Source organism: Nicotiana attenuata, unplaced genomic scaffold, assembly GCF_001879085.1.
Source record: "Nicotiana attenuata strain UT unplaced genomic scaffold, NIATTr2, whole genome shotgun sequence".
In the NCBI taxonomy this organism is placed as follows: Eukaryota; Viridiplantae; Streptophyta; class Magnoliopsida; order Solanales; family Solanaceae; genus Nicotiana; species Nicotiana attenuata.
In genome coordinates, this window is record NW_017671166.1 from 97,949 (window position 1) to 108,445 (window position 10,497).

Sequence of the window (10,497 nt, forward strand, 5' to 3'; positions counted from 1 at the left end):
ATTCTAGCTTGGTTCAAGCATAATATCGAACACTTGAGGTGCATTATGATCTTAGGCCCCCTTTGAGAGGAATTTCTATTATTCTATACCCCCAATTGCTATATTTTTAGTTTACTAATTTCCAATTTCCTATGGTGTGGTATGCATGCAAGAGATTCATTTTTGTACCCATGAATTACTTCCCTAAGGACCCCATATAACTAAGTATACAAATATGAGCTGAGGAGATGGAGCCTTACCTCTTGGGATGAAGATTTAGGAGCCTTCACTTGATTAGCTTCAAGGATTTAGCAAGATTCTATGGAGTAATTTGATGGGGAGAACTTTCTCTCACTTAGACCCCTCTCCCTCACTCTAGAAATGTCCAGAAAATGCTCAAAACGAGCTATAATACCCAATATAACGATAGGGGCGTCGGGTTAAAAATTAGAAAATTGGAGCCCCGAGTCGGATCTGCGGTCGCATTTGCGATCGCAAAGTGGAAATGCAGGCCGCATATTGGACCGCAAAAAGGCTCCCAAAACCTGAACATTCTGTTTGGGTATGCGACGGAAATGCGGTCTGCATACCCGTTATGCGGTCACATTATGCACCGCAGAGCTGACCTTCACAAAATCCCAAGGAATTTATGTGACGATTATGCGGTCCGCATATCGGTTGTGCGATCGCATAATGGACCGCATTCTTAACCTCAAATTAGCTAACCCACTGACTCACTTTGCAACAGATTTGCGGTCCGCATACCTGGTATGCGATCGCATTCTGGACCGCATTTTTGCACCCTTCCGGAAAGCTTTGGTTCTTGATTTTTAAATGCATAGATCAGCTCTAAGGGCCCGAACCGCGGCGAGCTCTTTATGAGATTCTAACAATTGATCCTAACTTGGCACTACGAGATTCGTGTTTTGAGTAGAAAAATTCACGGGGCCTTACAGCTACGAAACTCTACCACAACTAAGGTGCAATAAATGACTTTCGTCTTGGGAGACATCCTGCTCTCACAACACCACAAGCTACACGGGATCTCAATACAAGTGCAAATAATCAAACTGCCTCACAACCCACATGACACGATAGAGATTACGCTGAATAGCTGACGACGGAAATAACATCCCAGGCCCGAAGACTCCTCCGCAAACAACGATATGTTTAAATGAATACGTCGGGCCCGATATAGAGTACGCACTAACATTTAGATCCATTCACGGACCTCAAGCCGATTCTGATCGTACTGTACTGAGATAATAACCTTTTGAGGATCCACCCCCAAGAATAGCCATCAAATTCGGAACAAACTTTCACAGTTCACAACCAATTGAATAGGACGCCCTTCAGGCACAAATTCTCATATTAGCGATAGTACCACAATCTCCATACTTGGTTCCAATATTTAATCAACCAAGTGACTACATGTCATACTTATACAATCCTCCTGTGGGATACGCTCCCACGGCCTTCCGCACCAGGTAACAGGTCTGCACATCCATACCACTGGTCATACTAATGTCGTAAAGTGAATCAAGGATCAGCAAATCAGTACACAAAGCCTCTTACACATGACACTGATCTCAGTTGACGCTGAAGACAGCACCAGCTTACTCTAAACATCTGAATTCTTTCCTGCTCATCCAAGCTCGTGACATTCTGGTCGACACCAAACTACAACCTTGATCCTCAACTTCAAATTCCCAAGCTGCTCACTGCACCTAACATGCCAATACGTGAGAGTGTACGAATTTCATAATAACTCCTGAACCACTAGTAGGATACACACTTCATCATATAGGAACCTTTCACTTAACTCACTTCAGGAGGACCATAGCAACACGCGACTGAATTCACATAACTACTGAAATCACAATCCTCTAGTAGTGGTCTAAACTGCCATAACCTTTCTGGGATCTATCTACAAATAACAGGCCATAATACTCGAATGCCTCCAAATAAAATCAATTACGGCAGCCTTCAAGCCTCGTACGTACTACCACAAATCACATGCATAACTTAACACGCTGAAGGAACTGATCGTTGCCACCACCATGCCAATTCAACCACTGCTAACCGATCCGACTTCTCCTAATTTACTCTGGACTTGCCTTGGGAATAATAGTAGCTCCATTTCAAACATAACGTACCCAAATCCGCACTGATCCGGAGTGACGTCATTTCACGAGACCACGTTGTATCAAAACACACGAACCATCTCATACCCTCCTTGTGCGTATATTCGCATCTTCAACTAGTACACCCATTCTGATAATTTCTCTATGACCGAAGTTATTTCCTCCCGTTCCTCCTAATGCTACACCGCAGACCAATAATAACATAGGACACTCCAAGCCCCTTTCATAATCCACTGTAAAAGCTCGATACTTAACCATACCACGGACTCGAAATCCTTAAGCACCACACTTTAATTTCTTTTTTTGAACCCACTAGGACCGTTGTTAAGAGTCACCCACTCCGACTTGGTCCCGAATATAACCGACTCCAAGGCTCTGCTAGCACATGAACACCCTCTCAAGGAAGCACTCGGCTTAATCACTAGCCACATTCACATATTCGATCTCTTACTGGATAACCAGTAAAATTCTTCGTAGAATCTTCATCAACACCACGCAACCACTAGCCTTCTCACAGGAGATAACCCACCTGTGGAAAGTCCATGCTGACACCTTCCAACGATGTTGCCCTGAGTACAATTACTATGAAATCCTTAAACCATCCTCAGCCCGTGCTCATTCACCGTCTATACAAGTCCATTCACTCCTCATGGACACCATCTAAAGGTGCGACAATACATACCAATCCAAAGTCATGTTGTATCCTTCTTCATATCAAGCAACTCCTTTCCGTCGTATCCAACCTTCGTCCGTATAGCATCCAATATTCACAAATTAAGCTCGTAGACCCATTCACTGTCCACCATGAATACCAAATCACTCTAAACTTTCCTTAAGGCGTGCAGCTATCTGAGCACAAAACCCATATGCTACTCTGCCACTCTCCCACTTTGGTCAAACCCTCTCCTTTAGGCAACTGCCCGACTTCTATTTTTCATACTTAACCTACTAGTAATTCAACCGCCGCGAGACTCCCTTCCGCTATGTCCTTCCTCATCCTTCGCTGCCCAATTGTTGCCTTAAATCAAAATCCATCTCTGTAGCACTTGGATCAATAGATCGCTACCAACTTTAAACCTCCTCGAAGATCACCTTTCTCGAGCCATCAACACTACGAACAATGATTCAATTCTGAACCACTACACACGGCGATCTCTGACAGCCGCTTCCCCGGTACCATTCGACCATACCCTGCCCTGAAGGCGAATTGAAGAAAACCATAACACTGGCGAACTTAACACATTCAACAAGGACAACGACGCCACATCACAGATGAAAATTTCACCATGCTCGAAAATACCAAGTCTCATTACTCCATCAACCCAACCCTGAACATTCCTAGTGCGATTGCCTTTCCTCCACTGGAAATAAAACACTGAACCTCGAAATCATGCACTAAGAAAAACCTCCTTTCAAGTTATTCACTGCCCCGACACACAGACAAACATCTTACCATTACATCAATACTATGCGATAACAACTCACGAATCATCATAACAACCAGTTCCCAACTTCAAAACCATAAGAATTAATAATGCTGAGCTGAAATGACAGGACAGCCTTCCGCAAGGCGACGACCATAGCCCAAGCAATTACGCAGGGAGAAACATCCTGCACCACATCTGTAGTACCATTAAAATTCCATGATTCCCAATTGATAACAAGTGCTTCACGTCGCACAAGATTGAGTAGGAAATAAGTAAAGGCACAAGCCTCAAAGGAATCAAATCGCATGATGAGGAATCAAGAAGGGAAGTGCTCCTAACAGCCCTGTAGCCTTTCGAAGATAAGTACAGACGTCTATGTACCGATCCGCAAGACTCTACTAGACTCGGTCATGACTCGTGAGACCTAAGTAAACTTAGTGCTCTGATACCATGTTGTCACAACCCAATATCCATTAAAGGTCGTGATGGTGCCTAACACCACTGTCAGGCAAGCCAACAATAAACGTTTAACTTAATTACTCATTTTAGTATTTTTGAAATCGTAAATTTCCATCAATTAAATAGTAAGAGATACAATTTTACAGAGTAAATGATAATATCTTCACAACTACAATACGAAACAACCCATAATCATCCCCAAAATCTGGTGTGACAAGTGCATGAGCATTTACTAGGAAGTAAAATAAAATACAACATCTGTCCGGAATACAAATTGGACAGGAGAATAAAAATAACTCTGAAGGTGAATCTACTGGCTGCGGATGCTAACATGAAATGCAGCTCATGGTAAGTCCCTGCATCATCTGCGCCTCCACGCCCAAAGGACCACCAGACATTAAAGTACATTCACAAAAATGTGCAGCAAGTGTAGTATGAGTACGTAAATCAACATGTACCCAGTAAGTATCTAGCCTAACCATGGAGGAGTAGTGACGAGGGGTCGACATCGACACTCACTAGTGGTCCAGTAATATCGGGTACAGTAAAGAGGTGAACAACTATGCGGCAGAGTGAAAAATTAAAATAAACAAGTATAAATACGTGGTACAATTCTCCTCTTTACAATAGGCTCAAGCTCTCAAATAGAAAATTCCCACCTCAACCGGAGCGCGCGCGCGCACACACACACACACACACACACACACACACACACACACACACACACACATATATATATATATATATATATATATATATATATGTATATATATATATATATATATATAGGCTCAAGCTCTCAAATAGAAAATTCCCACCTCAACCGGAGCGCACACACACACACACACACACACACACACACACATATATATATATATATGTATATACACACACACACACACACACATACAGTGGACCTCACCAAAATGGTTTGTTATACTTCAAATCACGAAGAACTCACAGATACACTGGCTTCTTGCCAAATATTACGCACGATTTCATGAGGATATTTATAGAAATGCCGAGGCGTACGGCCCGATCCCATAATAAATCATAATATGTGCACTGCCGAGGGTCGAACGGCACGAACCATAGATGCATCTATTAAATTGCCGAGGCGAATGGCCCGCTCCCATGAGAGTGTGGTACATAAATCCTACTGAGGTGAACAGCTCGATCCCATTAGAATAAGAAGCTTTAACGGGTCCTTGACCCCGCTCACGAATAATCATGTGAGTTATAATTTCTTTAACGAAAAACCATTCAATGAAACGTGTATATATATATATATATATATATATATATCGCGGACACAATTTCATAAGAGGAGTACAATTGTTTCGTGACTAAACATGAAACTCGTGAAGTCTCTACAATAACGAGTCTATCACTCTACAAATGTCTACTCTCAAGTCATAATGCGAAATAAAACAATTAAGCCAGCAAAGATAATCCCTATAGTGCAAATATAGCATGGTGTGAACCTAAGTCTACCCGGAGAATAACATGAATCTAACTACGTACGGACTCTCGTCACCTCGTACGTACGTAGCCCCCACATCAAGTTACACATATTAAATATATCACCTAGGGGTAGTTTCCCCCTCATAGAGTTAGACAGGAGACTTAACTCGCCTCAAAGCTTTTCGGTCCACAATTGTGCTTTAAACCCTCAACTCGGTACCAAACGACCCGAAACTAGTCAAATGACATATAAAATTCACCCCCGGACCCACGTTCCCGGATCCAAGAACTTCTTGGAGAAAATTGTTACCCATAACGTCATGAAGTCAAATATATGTTTTTCACCAAATTCCATAACCATTTCCGTGGTCAAATCCCATTTTTTATCCAAAACCTAGGTTTTTCATCAAAACCCTTGATTTCACCAATTTTTACATGTTAATCTACCCATAATCTATGTATTTAACTCATGTTGTGTAGAAATTACTTACCTCAAAGTGCTAGGTGAAAACCCTCTTCCAAAAGCTCCAAAAATAGCCCTAGATATGAAAGAAAATGAGTTAAATAGCCTAAGTCCCGCATTTAATAGAGTTGTGCACAAGTCTCAGATGTCGCATTTGCGACACCTGGTTCGCAAATGAGAAGGTCGCAAATGCGACAAATCCGTCGCAAATGTGAGCATGGTCTTCTACTGCCAAGGTCGCAAATGCGACCAAGGAGTCGCAAATGCGGACATTGTTGAGGTCGCAAACGCGACCAAAGTGTCGCAAATGCGAACACTACCCAGGTCAGGCTTCTTCGAAATTGTGAAGCCTTCCTCGCAAATGAGAGGTTCGCAAAGTTTTCACATTTCCGAAACTTGCAGCACCAGCAATAAAACACCAGAAAACTGTAGTTTTTCCAACCTTCCGAACATTCGAAACTCACCCAAGCCCTCGGGGCTCCACACCAAACATCTACACAAGTCTAAAAAACATCACACGAACTCACTCGCGCGATCAAAACACTAAAATAACATCAAAAACCACGGTTCAGATGCCAAAACTCATGGATTAACTCATGAACTCAAAAACTTCTAAAAATATCTTCGCGCGTTCGATTCCTATCAAATCAACTCGGAATGATACAAAATTTTCCGTGCAAGTCTTAAATGATATTACGGACCTAATCCAACTTCTAAAATTGGAATTCGACCTCAATATTAAAAAGTCCACTCCCGGTCAAACTTTCAAAAAACCTTCAAAATTTCAAATTTTTCGCCAAATGATCTTGAAACGGCCTACGGACCTCCAAATCCATATCTGGGTGGGCTCCAAAAACCAGAATCACCAAACGGAGCTATTCCCATACTCGGAATCCCAAACGGACATCAATAACATTGAAATGCACTTCAACCCAAATTTATGAAATCCTTCCAAAATGCCAACTTTCCACAATAAGCGCTGAAACGCTCCCGGATCATCCAAAACCCGATCCGGACATACGCCCAAGTTCGAAATCATCATTCAAACCTGTTGGAACCTTTAAATCCCGATTCTAAGGTCGTTTACTCAAAATCACACCTTAGTAAATTCTTCCAAACTAAAGCTTCCGAAAAGAGAATTTTCTTTCTAAATCAACTCCGGGCTTCCCCAAATTCGATTCCGACCACATGTACAAGTCCTTTACCCGAAGTGAAGCTACTCATGGACTCAAACTGTCGAACGATGCGCTAGAGCTCAAAATGACCGGTCGGGTCGTTATAGTGAATGCGAGTGTCGAGTGTGAGTGTGATTGCCGAGCGCGAGTGCCGAGTGATTGGGAGGACTAAGTGACACTGAAGACTGAGTGACTGTGTGGACTGAGTGATTAGAAGGACTGAGTGACTGTGAGGACTGAGTGATTTGGAAGACTTAGTGAATTGATACATTGAGAGTTTGCATATGGTTCATCACTGAGTTGCATTGCATTCGACACGCACACTTGACATACAGGCATAGAGATGTATTTTCCTCATGTTGTACGGTATTGTATCATTCATGACTTCACATACACATTGACATGTAGGCATAGACATGTTTTTCCCTCATACCATTTGATAATGAAACATTTACCTGTTGAAAGTTTTCAGAAAAATCACAATTTTAACAAACTTACTCATATTTTGGTGTTTCGATAAAAGATTTGGGTTTTCACTAATACACTTGAACAGCATGCCTATTTTCCGGAACTGTGAATGAGCTTAGCATTATATCTTCAAGTTATTTCTTTTATCACTTTTATTATATTGTTATGAGATGTTTTTGGCTATTGGTGTTGGACTCCAACCTTTGTCCCAGCTCGTCACTACTTTAAACCTAAGGTTAGGTTTGTTACTTATTGAGTTCATGGGGTCGGTTGTATTCATACTACACTTCTGCACCTTGCGTGCAAATTTTGGATGTTGATATTGATGTGTATGGCGGGAGTTGGAATTGAAGATGTATCTGCGTTCCGGTCATAGCTGCCTCTCATTCTTGGTAGCTTTAGCATTTGTAGTCTATTCATGTATATTTCTTTCATACCAATTTCGTAAACTCTAAATCTTAGAAGCTCATGATTTGTTCTACCAGTCCTTGAGAATTCTTTGTATAATAGCTTTGTTGTATTATCATTTCTTTTCTTAATGAATCTTATTCGACTTGGTTTATTGTTAACTGCTTACCAAGTGGGTTGGGTTATGTGCCATCACGACTTATTGGATTTTTGTTTATGACAAGTTGGTATCAAAGCTCTAGGTTCATTGGTTCTACGAGTCATGAGCAAGTGTCTAGTAGAGATTTGCAGATCGGTATGATGACGTCCATAACTATATTCAACAGGCTACAGGGCATTTAGGATAAACTTCCCATCTTTCTTTCCTTATTGTGCGGCATCAATTCAGCTTGAGGTGTAACTCTTTGAGTTCCTTCCACGCACTCGTATGCGCATGTGAGTGATCGGTATCATATGTGCATCAACGGCTTGTGATTCCATGGATGAGGTGCGAGATGTGATTTTGGTGAGCTAATGATGGGTCAGTCTGGAGGACATGAGGATAGGTTTTGACTGTAGCTTGATCACGGGGATTTCAGTTGTGCGAGCACGTTCTTTTGGACTTATAAGTCCGGTAGTGTCCCTATTAGTGGAATTTATGGCTCGATGAGTGGTTGGATGGCTATATGATAAGTATGATGTGACTGCGGGATGTCTTCGAATGGATTGAATGTGACGAGAAGAGTTTGCTTGAGATGCAAAAAGGAATATTGGGTGCTTGATTTTTGTCTTGATGTGACGTATAGTCTCGAGTTATGAGTGTATTGAAGGATCTTTCGTGTTGCTTAATTGTGGAACGAAATAGATTCTCATGTCTTATTGATGAGTTCAGACTCAGAAAGATTAAGTGATTGCGTAGTAGTTGTTGCTGTGAAAGGGTATAGAGAGATATCAGTTTGAGGCTAAGCATGTGGGTTATAACCTGTGGGGTAAGCTACGGATGTGTGATCCTTATGATGTTGTATGGAGGCTTAATTTTCTACCAGTGGGGTATATTTGTGCGATTGAGTTTGGATCGGTCGTAATAGTTGACCTGACCATCACGAGGATGAATGTGAGATTTGCAGATGATTTGAGGTATTAGACGGTTTGTGTTACATGAGCTTATGAAGGAATTAGTTGAATCTCACTTTGATATTATGGCAGTATTAGAGTATAGGCATTGTGAGTTATCAAGTATTTTGATCTATGGCTTTGAGCCAAGTGAAGGAGTGCTATCGACAATTTAGTTGCATGGTTGCATATTGTATTGGCTTCGATATGAGTCATGCTTGTGGATCAGTTATGAACAACAGAAGTTGGTTTTGAGGATGACTTAAGCAAGGATATTTTTGGATGTATGGTGTACTACACATGATGGATATATAGTAATCTTAGAATGATTCGGGTTTGTTATTCGTGGTAGATATGATGTACTAAAGAAAAGGGATTCACTCGGTTGCTTAGAGGTTTAGATTACTTCTTTGGGTATTGTCGTGCTAATGGGGCACGGTTCGTTCGCCCCACTTGGGCGGTGCAATTGAGATTTGAGCAGAGTGGATGACTCTCGAGAAGGCTCTAATGGGTTCAAGATTTATATGTAGCGATTGAGAATTTTCTGGATTTGTATATGGCTAGAATCTGAGATTTGCATTAGATGGTGTCGAGGCTCGTGGTATTTCTATATCATTATGGATTCTACATTTCAGTATTAGGAAGGTGAAGGAAATGACTTTAGACTTATAGAAGGTCTCTTTAGAGTGGGTGTCTCAGTTGTGGTACTTTTGGGGTGCTTAATGGGGAATACGGTGGCTTATGGGCCTTAGAGTGATGTGATTTTATTCTAGGATCTCGTGGGGTGAGTTTTGGTTAAGGGTCGTGTTCTGGCAAGGAGAAGTGTCACTTTGAGGGAAATTCGGAAGGAACTCGGAGAAATGGGACACCTCGGTAGTAGGTTGGATCAGCACGACAATGGATATGATTGGTTCTTTGGGTACTTGTGATGTGGTGAGTTTCTACAGGTGTTTTGTGGCAATGCTCTTGAGTCTTGGTGACCTTCGTGGCTTGGTTGAGTTAGTGGGATTCGGTTCTAATAGCTTGGTTATGTGACTCAAATTTGATTATGAGATTCTCCTACTTTTCATATATGGCATGAAAGATGAGGTGTGATTCGAGATTGAGATTTGTATGTGCAAGTACAGGAATCAGTTCCATAAGGATGATCATGAGGCTATGATGCACAAACAATTTCGGATGTTGGCACTAATTGGTATTACCTGAGTAGAGTGTACATACATAAGGCGCACTGTGTTTTGACTTACGAATGCTTCATTAGTATTGCGGTACTCGCCTGGTTGATCGACTGCTGATATTCAGATTATGCTATGCGGCACGGAAGAATTATAGAAGTATTCCTTGAAGCATGATCGTGTATAAGAGATGAGTTAGACATTCGGGCAGTAGAGTTGGGCTTAGATATGGTGATTCGTAAG